Here is a 15,004-nt window from a genome sequence, read left to right on the forward strand (position 1 = left end):
GTTATATACTCCATGAAAAACTCCGTATACGATGGCGTACAAAGCGAAAAATTGAGATCGCTAATTGCAGAATAATTACGGGAGCTGCTTTTGAATATGATGAGAAAAATTATGATAGTCTTCTATCTCTTTGTTGTGTAATGTAGTTGATATGGAAAATGCTGCACTCCTCTGTTCAACTCGTGCAGTATCCGATATTCTTGTGAATTTTGATCAAGAACATCAATCGAGTAACTTCATTAAATTTGATAGTGGATGGTCTGTTACACCAACTTTTCATCTCTGATTTTAATCATCAATTAACAGGAACTAATTTTGAAGTATCCTCATTAGTTAGATTCTCAAAAAATAATCAGTTTCAAGAATCTTTTCCATGACTGTCATAAATATCACTATCATAATTATAAGTATTTGATCACAATTTTGAGTCAGGCATTGTACACTGGATAATTATATACTGAAAATTGAAAAAAAATTCAACTGCGAAATACTAGTTGAATATATGAAAGGATAATTATTATTCATCTATTATTTTATTAATTTCGAAGGGTACTGTAATTCTATTTTATAAATGAAAATAAGAAGATCTGAGGTCATACATTTTATGAGAAAGGTAATACATTGTAAATCGGGAAGGATTGGAAGGATCATAATTTCAAGTATATTATAAAAGCTAATATTGCATCAAAATCATATTATGAGGATGGATATGGAGGTAGGAATTACTCGTTTATAAAATTTATAATAAGGTTTTATTTGTGTTATGAATAATTGTGTCGTTGTTGGACAAAATGCATTAGAAGTTTCTCATTAATGTTTCGTATTAACGCATTACATCAATATTCATTGAATATTTTATCAGTGATATCACCCCAACAGCTCAAAAACTATTCGGACACATACATATCAACTTCGTAAACAAGAAACAATTTCATTGTGATTCCAATTTTTTTCTAAGATTTTGATTGATATTGTAATGGATGACCTTCAATTAAGGTCGCAGTGCAACAGTTTCGATTGGGGTCACCAAGAACAGGTCAGGGGTCAACAGTATTGACTGATATAATATTTTGGTGACCGGAAGAACCAGTTCCGAAGTTGGGTACCCTCCACCTTACACAATTCTGGAGTGAAGGTGTCCCCCTCGCCAACTATTCGTACCTTTTGGGAGCACATCTTCCCACGACATGTTCAGTTCTTGTTGAGCAATCTTGGATGGAGCATCTCCGTTTCCTTTTTAAGTGTTGTATAGATTTGGTTGGGATTCTATGTGAGTACTCATTTTGAAAATGCATTCATTGCACTTTATTTTGTGCTTGATAGGTTTAAATAGTTGCTTAGTTTTCCATACACTATCCAGTAAAACAGAAATTCAATTCCTTTGGCAGTAATCTATACTATAATAAAGGAGAGAACCGGCACTTACGGAATAGGAAAATTATGTTTGACAAATCATCACGTCTGAACTAATGGACTGATTAACTTGAAATTTGGCATAATATGGATTCTTAATTAACCGGGAATGATTGATAATTTTTTTATTAATTATTCTAGATGGCCTATTTTTAATTCCTCAAGATTTCATTCGGTTTGTCTTGTGTTAAAGTAGACCCTTGCGGAGTATGGGTTACCTACTAGTATTATATAAAATATACATTTAATCTGCTATTATTTATAATCCATAGGATGACATAAATTTCTCATAGAATATCAATTCATTAATTAACTGTGTTTATCATTGTATTACTATGCTCAATCTACATTATCATAGTTCTTACCGCTTTGGTTTCACTGGATGTACAAAAGTATATTACGATTAGTTATTCATTATTATTTTACAATCAAGAAATTCCATTATTTATGATGATAACTGATGAAATGAATTCAAGCAATATCAATGCAATTAGAAACTCACTTTTACTTCAATCATCATAACACAAACTCCTTGGATTTTTGTACAATAAAGTGGACCTATTCAAAAGCAATATTTATAAAATAGAATTAAATTAAATTAAATTGGAATTAAATTTTTTCCATAACCTGACGATGGTGTGATCACCAAAACTAGTAGTTACGTTACAATTTGTATTCTTGTTTTTCAATATTTTTACAATTTTAAAGGGTACTATAATTCTATTTTATAGATACAGGTAAGTAGCCCTGAATTCATACATTTCAAAAACAATAATTTATCTTGTTGCTATGAATTTTTTCGTGATATCACTCCGAGTAATACAGTAGCTGGAAGGAAGCATGGGCGAGTATGGTTATTTATCGTGATGGTAGCTCAGTGTGATGACAGAAATGTTGGAAACTATCAATTGATTCTATGCTTTTCTAGTACCTACTGATAATGCAAAACTTGAAACCACAAATTATGACTCTATTGATACTTTAATCAATTTGGAGGTAGTTGAAGAGCTCAAATGGAAAATTATAATTGAAAATAATATAAATGGAGTCTACGAACAACCCGTACGAGGGCTTCATTCGAAGGCTTTAGAACTGATGTACCGTAGATTACAAAAGACAGAAGTACAGTCACTAGACACTAAATCATAATCTAGGAAAGACAATTAGATTCAAAACTACTCGTCTTGAAGCTATCTAGTTCCAAATATTCTGGACACGGTTATTACGGAAACGGCATTGAATTGTAATTATTGATATTGAAGGTCATTCACTAATTTCAAAATTGTAAAGGACAAGGTCATCAACATTCATCAAGGTCAAATGCCAAATACTTCATCAGAACGATCACTAGCCTTCCATGTCAACATATTCACTCATTGATCAATCCTATCGCAATAATAATTTTAGAGGTCATTGGATTCGAAGGTCATTGTCCCCTAGTTACATCAGGTTATTGAACTTGAATTTCCATTTGCATTTGGAGTTAACTTTGACAAAAAACTATTTAGTTGATCCGAGGTCAAGTCAGGTGTCACACTGCTATGTTTAATGCCGAAGTAGTCGACTGTCAGTGTGCAGGAGGCCTTTTTGACGTGTGTTGTAGGGGGGGGGGGAGTGGTTGGGGCTTCCAGCTTGTGCTTGGGACCGACCCTCGACTGCGTTGAAAATGACACGACAAACGTTTGTCTGGCTCAGTGAGGTATGTATATATGTCGCCCATACAGGTATATACTTATTTATATATGTCACGCATTTTTAATTGCCTGACGGCCACCACCTTCCGCACGACACAAAAAAGCGAAAGCCTCCCAAAAAATAAAAAAACACTTCACAATTAATCTGCATCCAGCGAAAATAATTGCTCCGCTGGCATGACTTGCATCCTATTACAAACGACCCGTACTAATGCTATTCATTATAATACAAAATCACCTCTGAACAGCGTCGCTGAGCTCTGAAAAACATACCACTTTCCAAAGCTGAGCAAATGATTATTCTCATCGGGCGCAGGGTGCTACATCATTTTCACCCGTGATAAATCTGTTCGCCATCATTTCAGACGCAATGCAACTGGATTATCGAATATGTAATGCCAATGTGTTGTGACATGTATACCGTTATATATGTTTGAGCAACCCCACTTCCATAAAATTGAAATGATAGGCCTACTCACAATATTTTATTAAATTTGATTTCCCAAAAAAGTAGAAGAATTATGAAATTTGAATGAATGAATTTACTTCGATGATCTCCCAATCAGTCAAGAGCTTTCCAGTCGACAATTTTTTAGACAACATCAGCTCCTCTAAAAGAGTTAAAAAAGAGTTTAAAACTCAAGTTCAATCAGACGAAAGAATAAGTATGTAAAAGTAATTGGCTATTGTTATCCTACTGCTACTGCCTGTGTTGCCTGAATGTAATTGCCTACTGTATTGACAGACAACATTTCCTCATGTATAACACTTCCTCACATAGTTCAGCATTTCAAGTCATATAGGCGTGTTTTTTAATGATAGGATAAAACATTCCTATCAGTATTCCAAATATCCAATTATAACCTCCCATAGAGGGTATTTTCAATGGCAGAATAGGAGCTCTGAATATCAACAGATCTGTTATAGATCCTTCCATCCCTCTCTCTGAAACTGTGCTCCAGATAAGGTAGTCTAGAGTTAGACTACAGATGCAGAATTGCCCGGTGATTGTAATCTGAGGAATGATGAATGATAAAAATTGTAACTCTCCATTAAGAAGTTCCTCTATTCAGCTGATGTCATTGAATATCCTTTTTGGTTATCGGGATTAGATTTGGATCTTCACATAGAATTCCACACTTGGTTTATATCATTAAATCTCTTCAATATAAAATCTGTTAGCCTTCATCGAATCATGTTCATACTCACTTTATATTTTATATATACAAGTCTCATTTGAGCCATAACATTCGTTATCACATCACTCTAGCGAAGCAAAAAATAAAATAAAATGGGAGATGCTACCTTTATCCAATAACTAATCTTCAAATAACCTTTAAAAATGTGAGAACAAAAATAAACAGCCCAGAGCCAGTAGGTAGAAACATGAATGCTCTTCTTCAATTCACCCAGCATCCAACAGTGGCACACATTAATAAATTCCATCCAGTTCAAACTCGGTTCTCGTCGAATCAGCGCAGCAGCAAAGATGCATTGACTTGTCCAAAGGGCCGAACACTCCAACTCCAGTACGGTGTGAAAGGGAGAAATTCTTCACAGTTGCGATGAATTTTTGAAGTCGTGCTGTCGTTTGCACACTCGTTCATCGGGCAAAGAGTCGGATTCTATTCTTCGTGGAGGTGAAAAACGTTTTTACTCCTCATTCCATCTTTTGCAGGTGAAAAAACCGGTGTCTAAAATGCAGGAGCGTCCACAAAAACCTCACCGTCTATCTGTTGCTGCTGTAGTGAAAATCGCTTAAAAATGTCAGCATTATCTGAATGAGAAGCATTGATGCTACTTGTGAGGAATACTGACAGTTTGGCGAGTCTCACTGTAGGTTGGCCTTCGTCTTTTATTTCTCTTGTGCAGTGCACGACAATTTATTATTGTTCGTTTGTTGCTTTCCTCTCGCTAAACATAACTAACAATAACAAACAGTTCTATACGGAGACAAGCCTCGCAAAGACCGTGCTGACCACCTAAATCTCTCACGTGAATCGGTTGTCGCGTGTTTCAAAAAACGACGTCTATTTTTCAGGCGACGCGACAAAACGCGCGCTTCAAAACGCTGCGTGTCTCCAGTAGGAGAATGGCGGACATTAGTCATTCCGTTTTATTCTTCGGTCCCTCGGTGAGAAATTATCTTTCGTTGATGAACTTTTCAAACGTTGTTAGTAGTCGACTACAATAGTTGCTGCTTGTATCCTACTGGTCGAGCCAGAAAACATTCAATTGATCAACGGTTGCAGTGTGCGGGCTTTAGAAATTTTATTCTTGTCATTCCTTTAGTTGTTGATCTCTTTATTATTTAAATTTTGGATCACTGAATCTTTGCTCCAATGTGTGATGTAGAGAAGAACGAAATCAATAGATTTTTCTCCTTCGAACATAATCCATGAGAAAACATTATTCATTCATCATGATTTTTATTCATTTGATGTGCTCGTAATTTTAAATATTTAACATCAGAAGTGGAAAAATTCAACTACTCCAACAATAGAAACTATATTATACTCTGATAATTTTCGATGAACTGATAAACTAATGTACTAATCAATGGTTCGTTCAACCATTTCAACTAACATACTCCAAATATTTATTTCTTATTTTTCAATATTCTTTGGTATACGACCATAAATTTTCTATATTGTAATATTAATTACGTTTCAGGTCCAGTTCAACTCGGAATATTCATCAAAACAGGGTTTCGGTTAATTCAAATCATTTGGAGACACCAGATGAAAAATTAATGAGTGGAAATCATGCTGAGAAAGGATGACATTTCGAATCACTTACAACGTTCTGATAATGCACTAGAATCACGTAACCTTCCGAGTATGTGGAGACTTCATAATGTGTATGCGTGCTGCTCGAATATTTCCACAAAGCTCTGATTGTTATGTCTATCAATGTAAGTGCTTTCCAAAAACTATTTTATCCATTGAATGAATTAAGTCTATTTCCTAATAAACTTTCTCTAAGGATTGCATTTGAAAGATTACAACTTGCAATGATAAGCTTTGGATAATCCCCAGCACATACTATTATACTGCTTTTCAACTTTCACATTTTTATGAACCTCTCCAAAAAGTACTAATATAAAAGCTATATATATTCTGAAATGTATGATATCTTTGAATACGAATAAATATTTTAAAATTGAATTGGATCTAGAGTATCACGGATAAGAGTATTCGAATATTGCCTATGAGAATACTTTCAACCTTCATAACATTTGTAAAGTGTAGCCTACATTTGTAACTCATCCTCTGTCTTTCTATATATTTTGAGAAGGTGTATCTGGGTTATTATAAAATTGATTTATCCATGTAGTATTGGCTATATTCGCATAATCAATATTCAGCATATTCCATGCTGAAAATAATGAGTAATATTGTTAGAGGGAAAATTTATATTGATAGAGCTTCATCAAAAGGAAAAATCAAACCCAAAATTGGTGTTGATGAACCGAGAATAATCGAACATGAGAGCGTTATTTTTCTTGAAAATATATCAGCAACAGGGCCTTTGGCTGAAATATGAGTTCAAAGGCAAGAAAGAGCATTTATGGTGGTTTGGTGTGATGCTGCTTTGGCGCTAAAGGGCTAGTGGTGCGATGCGATGCAAAAAGGGCAAGACACGTTTCGCTTTTGGTGGTCGTTAGTTAATATTCACGCTACAAAACACAAATCTGGTATAAGGTGTGCGTTTTTTCCTCTCTCTGCTACACTGGTCTAATGGATAGGCTGCCTGTTTTCTGCCGGATTGAGCAATCCAACAATGCTTTAGGCGGTTGAAGATCTCCAACGATCTACGGAGTTTATTACAGCCTTAACGAATGTTATTTCTCCTCAATTCTAGCTTGAAAAATGAGGATGAGACCCGCCTGACACACTAATTAACTATCCCGAGCATGGAATAATTGCTACCAAGTCTTGCAAAAGTTCATGCATTAGCCAATCTCCACATTCTTCTCACATAATGAACCTCTTTCATGAGAGACTCTGATGTGAAAATTATTAATTTTTCTTTTCCCCTCAATAATGCTGAACCATATCAGCGGTAATGTTCAGTCAACCATTGGTATAAGCTTAACATTTGTTATAACTGACCAATACGAACAGCATCCCTTTCCACATATTGATGAATTTCACTCGTACTAATTGAGGGGACTGATTGTTGACTGAGTTGTTTTAATCATGTCTATATTGAGTACCGGTAATCCATGATGTTCTCAATATCATAGCACATGATGTACTCGTATGATTTACCATAAAAATAATTGAAATCAGAATCGGTGTAGAAAGCATTATGTGAAATCCTCACAACTGTAATCACTGATGGTGGCAGGCCACATTCCGTACATAAGAGAGATTTTTATTCAGCAGTTATCAAAAATCAATTGATCAAACTTTCGTGGACTTTGATTCATTCCTCGATAACATGCATTAGTTGTTCAATTCTCAAAGTAAGTTTCTTGACCTCAACTTCTAGGGTGAGTAGTGAGGAAATAATTATGTAATTCTGAGTGTGTTCAAATCGATCTCACTGGTAATTTTACAACTCATGCTTGATATATTCTTTGTCGTGCTTAATGAATAACGACTTTATAGTGTCTTTTGAGAACCTAAATTTTCAGACAACTATAATAAGTTTGGAAATCATGCGAGACCCCGATGGTGGAGGGGTTAGTGAAATTTCTAGTACTATTCTAGTGGTGAGGAATCCGAAATAAAAATCATTTGACGATTGATTGCCTCTATATTAAATATTTAAATTCAAACAACACTTTACAATAAATACTTTCTTCAATTAAAGATTATCTTTGTCTTTAAGAGACCAAATTTAATTATTTTTACGTCTTTAAGAGACCAAAATTTAAGGGACACATTGAATTCTGGTGGGGAAAGATCAAGTACTCATTTTGTAGTTGTCGTCGCGATGTCCGGAGTCCCTGGCGGAGATGGATGAAGGGTGAAGAGTATTAGTCGTCCTCCAGGAATGTTCAGGCGTCGCGGCGACAGATCCAAAAGGGAGTTAGTCTTGTTCTCTCCTCATCAGCGTTCAATGACGTACGATTCCATCCATGGTTGGAAGAAGTCGCCGGCCCTTTTACAATGGAAATTCTCAGCCCGATACAGAAACCTGATGACAAATTTACAACAGAATTAGAAACATAATAATTACCAATATCTAATAGGATTGTATTCAATTGATGATCTAGGTAGATCATCAAATAAATACAATTCACCGCTTCCTATGAGGAAATAATATTATTAACATACATAAATCGAACACTTTACAAATTATAAATCATATTCAATGACAATAATGAAAATACTCACCCAAAAGGGGTATTGAAGATCCGAAGTGTAGAGGGAATCAATTGTCAATTATCTTAATCTATCCCATTAGCATATTCTATAAGGGGGACTTTACCTCTAAATATTACTCTTAGCCTACATTTAAAGTAACTTCAAAAGATGTCCGATTCACTTGGACAATCAATCTCCTGGAGAGAATGAGAATGTACCCCCAAACGAAAACATATTACTGGAAATTGTAAGAAAATCTCAATAAACAGTTAACACTATGACAGCTGGGATTAGAATGATCGCTCTCCTAGTTTTCAGAGGCGTCCAGACTGATCAGTTTTACCATAATTACTTGAAATATTTACCCGATCGCCGGTGAATTTCTCTTCGTCCACTCTCTTTCTCCTCAGTAAATAAGGAAGGTGATACGTTCAAGCAAGAAGGAAACTAGGAGAGAAAAGTTATTTCCCTTTTGCAAGTTTAGAATTATGGGATTGAATCAGCATACTTCTGGCGTCTAGATCTGTCGTGAGAATAGATAATTCCAAGTGGGATCGTGGGAATCAAGGACTTTAATAAGATTCTGATCATAATTATAATGATTTTAGAAATGCTGGCTAAGTTGCCAATGAACAAGAATAAATTTACTATCTTCATGGGAACTGAAAACTACTAATTTAAGATAGAATAAATTCCATTTAATAACTCAAAATTTTGGTACAGATTCTCATTCATTTCAAAACATAATGATAATATAATAATAATAAATTATATTTCTTCACAAGATGGAATGAGTTACAATACAATATAAATTTGAATAAACAAAAGAAAAATTGAAAAAAAATTTCATCAATACAAGATAATAAAATACACATACTTGGATAATCAACAAAACAGAATATTAGCATATTTCGCGAAGAAATAAGGTAGGCTACCCCCGAGGCGTGCCTATTTGGGAGTTTCATCTCATAAAAGTAATAACTAGATTCCAATGCGTGCAGTGTTTACTGAATTAGGTTTAATTTGGTGGCAAATAATAAAGTATGAAACTTAAAGTTATTTTGCTTATTACAGTTTTGTCTGACATAAAGGCTGGGAAAACGGAGTTGATTCATTGATCACGGTACTATAAAATAAATCTGTGTTGATTAGAATGAATTTTATTGGAGTAGTTTAATAGTAGTAGTTCAAATATAAAATGATACATAAGATTGTGCAACATTGTTGACTGTAATAAAGAAGGTTTTTGCATTTTATGTTAGTTTTTTAAATAATTCCTCTACATCTTTCATCTCATGAAGCAAATTTCCAGTTCCTTTCTGAACTTATATTTAGTTTTTAACATTTTAATTTCAAAAGGTATCTTGTTATAAGCTCTTGGAGCAACATAGACATAGAATCTGCCTTACAATTCTTTATTGAGTCTGGGTGGTACCCAATTTCCTAATTTTAAAAAATAAAAAAATCTACTTCCATCAATCATAAAATGAAAAATTTTGAGCTCTAGCCTGAGTTGAACAAACACTTTGGAAAACATACAATTTTAGATATCCATGTTCCACTTGTAATGAATATAATAAATTATGCTCCATCTATTATGTGTGTGATAAAGTTACTAAAAATATTGTAAAAATCAACTACTTTCAAAATCCTCTGAATTGTCTGAACGTTTTACAAGTTTTTCAATGAACACAAATAATAACAATTTTATAATATTATGTTCTCTATATTATAGGAATAATTTTATTCATGTGTGGCAGGAACAATACCCTCTAAAGCTAGAAATTCTTTCATTCATTCAATTCATAGCAAAACTGAATTTATATTTGGAATTCCAGTCCAGCCACTAATTCACAAACAAGAGGCGCATCATTTGAACGCGTATTTGATTGGACGTAAATAGGTGCTCGATCTTGGTTATTTGTTTTTAGAAAATAGGATTGGACGCGATAAGAGAGTTGGAAAATGACTGATTGGCAATTTGAGTGGTGGCACGCATCACTGATTCCACTTTACGTGACAAAAGACGTAAATGGATGCAAAATGGCCGTTGGATGCCATTGAGCGGGTCTTTAGTCTTGATGTCCTTTCCCCTTGACCTTTGTTTATGACGCGCTGTCATCAATCAATCCGTCATGACGCGTTTTGTGACGGGCCAAGTCGAAAAAGTGCTAAAAGGCCAATCACCATTCACGAATGGAGCTCGAGATGTCTGCATTCGAGATGCATTGTTGGTTCAGATTGGGAGCTGCCTAATGGATTCTGATGGAGAACATCTTTGTCAAGATAATTTGCCTTCTATTTGAGTTTCATTACGATCATACGAAGTGTGATTTATTACATCTATATTACATCTATATAATAAGAGAGAGTAGGGTTGTGTTTGTTCGTGTGTTCGAGTGTTTGTTTGTTCGCATCAGAACATGTCAACTTGTGAATTGCATACCGGAAAAACGGAAATGAATAAGATCTCCAAAGTTTGCACATAGATTCTAAAAATATCAATCTTGTGTACCTCAAAATCCAAATTTCAATTTTCCTTCTAGATTTTTTCATAATTAATGATCAAATTATGGGACATACGATTTCACATTCAAATCATATGATAAAATAAAAAAAAAACAGCTGTTCTATTATTGCTTTCTACATGATTCAACTTAACCTCAATAATATTGTTTTGATAATTGATAAATATTTTTAATAATAATATTGTTATTATTATTATTAGTAGTAGTATTATCAATATTATAATAGTATTGTATTGATAATTATATTTTTATTTTCACAAACTCTTTATAATAATATGGTGAATATGAAACTGCTGCATCAAAGAAATAATCTCGAAAACATCTGTTTAGAAGAAACATAGTTTTGAAACTTCGTTTTTCTGATGCAATGTATAGGCCTACTAGTCCAGTCAATATAGACATAAAAAAGGAGGTGTGCTTGCAATTTATATTGTAGTTCTGATTTTTGAATATATTATTTGGGTACATAGAGAAGTCCAGAACCAATTTCTCCATGCGAAATTTCCTTGTGCTAGACACAGGGTGGCCCAAAAACCTCGTATTTTCGGCTCATTTTCCAGTTTTCAGCTATTTCAGCCAAATCTCGTAATCGGGCAGAAAAATTTGCTCTAGCCTTTTTTCTAGATTATGAAATTCTGAATAAAATGGAATCATTCGAAACTCTCTATCTCTATTGAGTACTGAGTTATGATTTTTGAAAAATGAGTGAGATTTGAAGAAAAAATCAATTTTGATGAATTTTAGTTTTTGATCAACAATATCTTCCGATTGTTACCATTTAGATGTATAATTCAAAATCTCTCTGGGCGTATTTTTGTGCTCTACAATCTGAGATCAGGTAGAGCGCTCTATCTCATATAGATTTCCAGGTACACCTGACATCAATGCTCCTTGTATTGTGAAGAACACCTAATTTTCAGCTTCAACCATCATCACCAACTACATAGTCTTCACATTGATATTTCGCACAATGACATAAGTTCATAAGATTTTGTTCTATCAGAATCACCCGTTAGATGCACTTTATTTCAGTATTTCCTAGTGGAGAGGCGCGCTTAAGGACTAAATTTCATGAATTTGAGCCACCTCAAGGATCAAAATTTCAAACACTTATAACTTCTGACACAATGCTCAGATTTCATCTTACTACACTTCATTCTTCTCGGCTCGTCAAGGCGGTCCAAAATCATGCATCATAAGTCAAATTCGATCGAAGAGTGGAAAATTTATTGTTGAGTTTACTTAAAAGCCCATATTCCAATACACAAAAATCTGGTGTGGTACACTCACACAACTTTCCTTGCTCATTATAATCGCAATATGATATCTATACTATCATATGTATGATATCTATACCTTGCAATATGATAATCTATACTATAATAAAGGAAAGAACTGGCTTATACACGCACGTACGGAATAGGAAAACTATGTTTGACACATAATCACGTCTTAACTACTGAACTGATTAACTTGACATTTTGCATATAGGTTCCTTATTAACTATAGGCCTATATTCGATCCTTTAAGATTTGATCACAGTTTGATTTCAGTTTGTCAAGTTTTCAATTTGACATGCTTCCAGTTGTTATATGGAAGCAAATGAACATTTTTTCCATAAAGAAAATTAGAGGATAGGTATGATTAGGAATCCTATTCGAATAATAAAGACAGGTTTTCCGTCACACCCAAATTTCGTCCGCCATTTTGAATCCAACTTCATTTTTCTAAATTGGAAGGTGGTCATATGATACATGATTTCGATACAGGATTTCAAGAGAAAATATGGTGAAAACCGCACATCGATATTTCAAACCTTCCAAAAGTTATTCTAATTCAAAGATACTGATCATCTTCTATACTATAATGAAGGAAAGAACTGTCTTATACACTTATACACGTGTAAAGGATAGCAAAATTATGTTTGACGCATCATCACGTCTGAACTACTGGACTGATTTACTTGAAATGTTGCATATAAATTCTTAATCAACCTAGGATTCTTATAGGCCTATTTTCAATTCTTCTAGATTTCATTAAGTCAAGTTTTCAGTTTGTTGAGTTTTAAAATAGAACCTTGCGAAGCACGGGTTACCTGCTAGTTGAGAATAAGGAAAACTGAAGCTCGATATTTTTTCTCTTATTATTATTTAAAAGGATTCACACAATTTCAAATGTGTGATTGAGTCAATTATTCATTCAGACAAGACATAATAATATCAATGAACTTACAAATTTGAATATAATAATTGATTTGGTTTTGAGTGAATCCACAGAAAAAGATAGTAACTATTAGTTACAAGATATGGAGAATATATATTAATCCCATAGTATACTACGCAAATTTATATCAACAATGGAAATAATTATTATCTCAAATTCTGCAAGTAATTATGGAATGAGGTTCAATATTCAAAGTTTGATATTTTTGAAGGATGCGGTGGAAAATATGTATAAATATGAATTTTTACTGTAATTACATTAAGATTGGATCTCACTCTGATAATACACAATTTGTTATTATTGTTATTATATATTTTGTCATTTGTTCATACGAACAAGAATAATAAATTTTTGAATGTATATCTCTATAACTGGACATCTATCATAGCTCTAATTTCAATCCTCATTTATTTCAGATCAATATCCTCACATTGGCGTCAGCACTCTCTATCTGAATAATGTTTCATGGATTTCAGAGCATTATGTCACTCACAAAGAGAAAATGATAAGTGAAGGACCTTCCCGATGTTTGTGGCATCATATGTGCCAAAGTACATAGAATCATCACTTCGAAGCAGGCTGTTCAACATTATAGATATAAAAGGGAAAAAATGAGCTGTTACTCGATCGTATAACATGTTTCTACAATAAATTAGAAGCAAAACTGTAAATGGCCACATGCGTGCCATTGTCCCTGAAGAGGTTTTAACTCATTATGATAGAAAAGCGAACATCACCGAGTGTCGTATCAGAACTGGTGAATAAGGATTGATATAATCATTACTTGATAGTTTATTCTTCACTAGCACTGATATTCATTTCTTTCGAGACGGATAAACATTATTTGAATGCAATAGAGAAGGATCTTACTGTAAAACATTACACGAACAATAAATAACATTTTGAACTATTATAGATCGAATTTATCAATTTTCTATTCATTCATTCATTCATTCATTTATCGAATTTATCAATACAATCACAAATCATGATATTATTTATATCTTTATTCTCTATCCTTCAGACCTTATCCTTCATTTTTAGTCGTTATTCTTCCTGAAACATAATATTGTCTATTCCATTGATCAATAGACTACCACGTGTCTCCATAATCTATTATTTTGAACATAATTTTAGAATGAGAATGAAATTGTTCATTACGATTCCACGATTTTCACCTTTACTTCCAATCATCATAGATTCCATCTCCCTCTCAGTGCAGTTGCATTCATGGTCTTACAATAAACATTTGAAAGATTAACAGTTGATACCGATGATTCAATAGGCTACCCATATTGAATATCATCATACTGATGATGATACCCAATCATTGTTTATGATAATTTTCACTTGTATAGATGAGTAAGTAGAAAAATAATTGCATACAAAGGACTTTGTATCCACTCTCAATCAGACTCTTTACTTTGAACACTACTTGAAATGCCAATTTTGTGTTCAATGAGGTTCATTATATCAGTTAATTTGTTCTCAATAAGATTCATTCGGAGAGTCTTATTCATAGTTCAGCATGATCTTCTGATCATTCTTTAAAACATTTGCTTATAAAGCCTTGTTGAAAATCATCTTTGGATAAGGGCTCTTTTGTTGGATCAGAGTGCCAGAGAACGGAGCGCATGACTGTGACTCGCTCGTGGCCATGGGCTTTCATACAAAGTCCATACTGATAGTCCGAGTCACAGTGAGGCAGTAAGCAGGAAGGAGCGCACCCTTCATGTATGGTTGCCGAGCAAAAAGTGAAAAAATTGGCAGTGCGTGGGCGGAGTCTGACTCGCTTTTTCTCGACTATCGACCAATAGAAAAGGCTTTT

At 33.8% G+C, this 15,004-nt stretch overlaps 1 long non-coding RNA gene across 1 annotated transcript; it reads left to right on the forward strand.

Moving 5' to 3' along the window:
- The first annotated feature begins 1,189 nt into the window (after positions 1-1,189).
- Positions 1,190-14,106, forward strand: LOC120350983. Its single transcript, XR_005571139.1, has 3 exons — positions 1,190-1,270; positions 5,781-6,021; positions 13,593-14,106. It is a non-coding gene; the product is annotated as an uncharacterized LOC120350983 (long non-coding RNA).
- Positions 14,107-15,004: the final 898 nt, after the last annotated feature.

This window comes from Nilaparvata lugens, chromosome 4, assembly GCF_014356525.2.
Source record: "Nilaparvata lugens isolate BPH chromosome 4, ASM1435652v1, whole genome shotgun sequence".
NCBI lineage: Eukaryota > Metazoa > Arthropoda > Insecta > Hemiptera > Delphacidae > Nilaparvata > Nilaparvata lugens.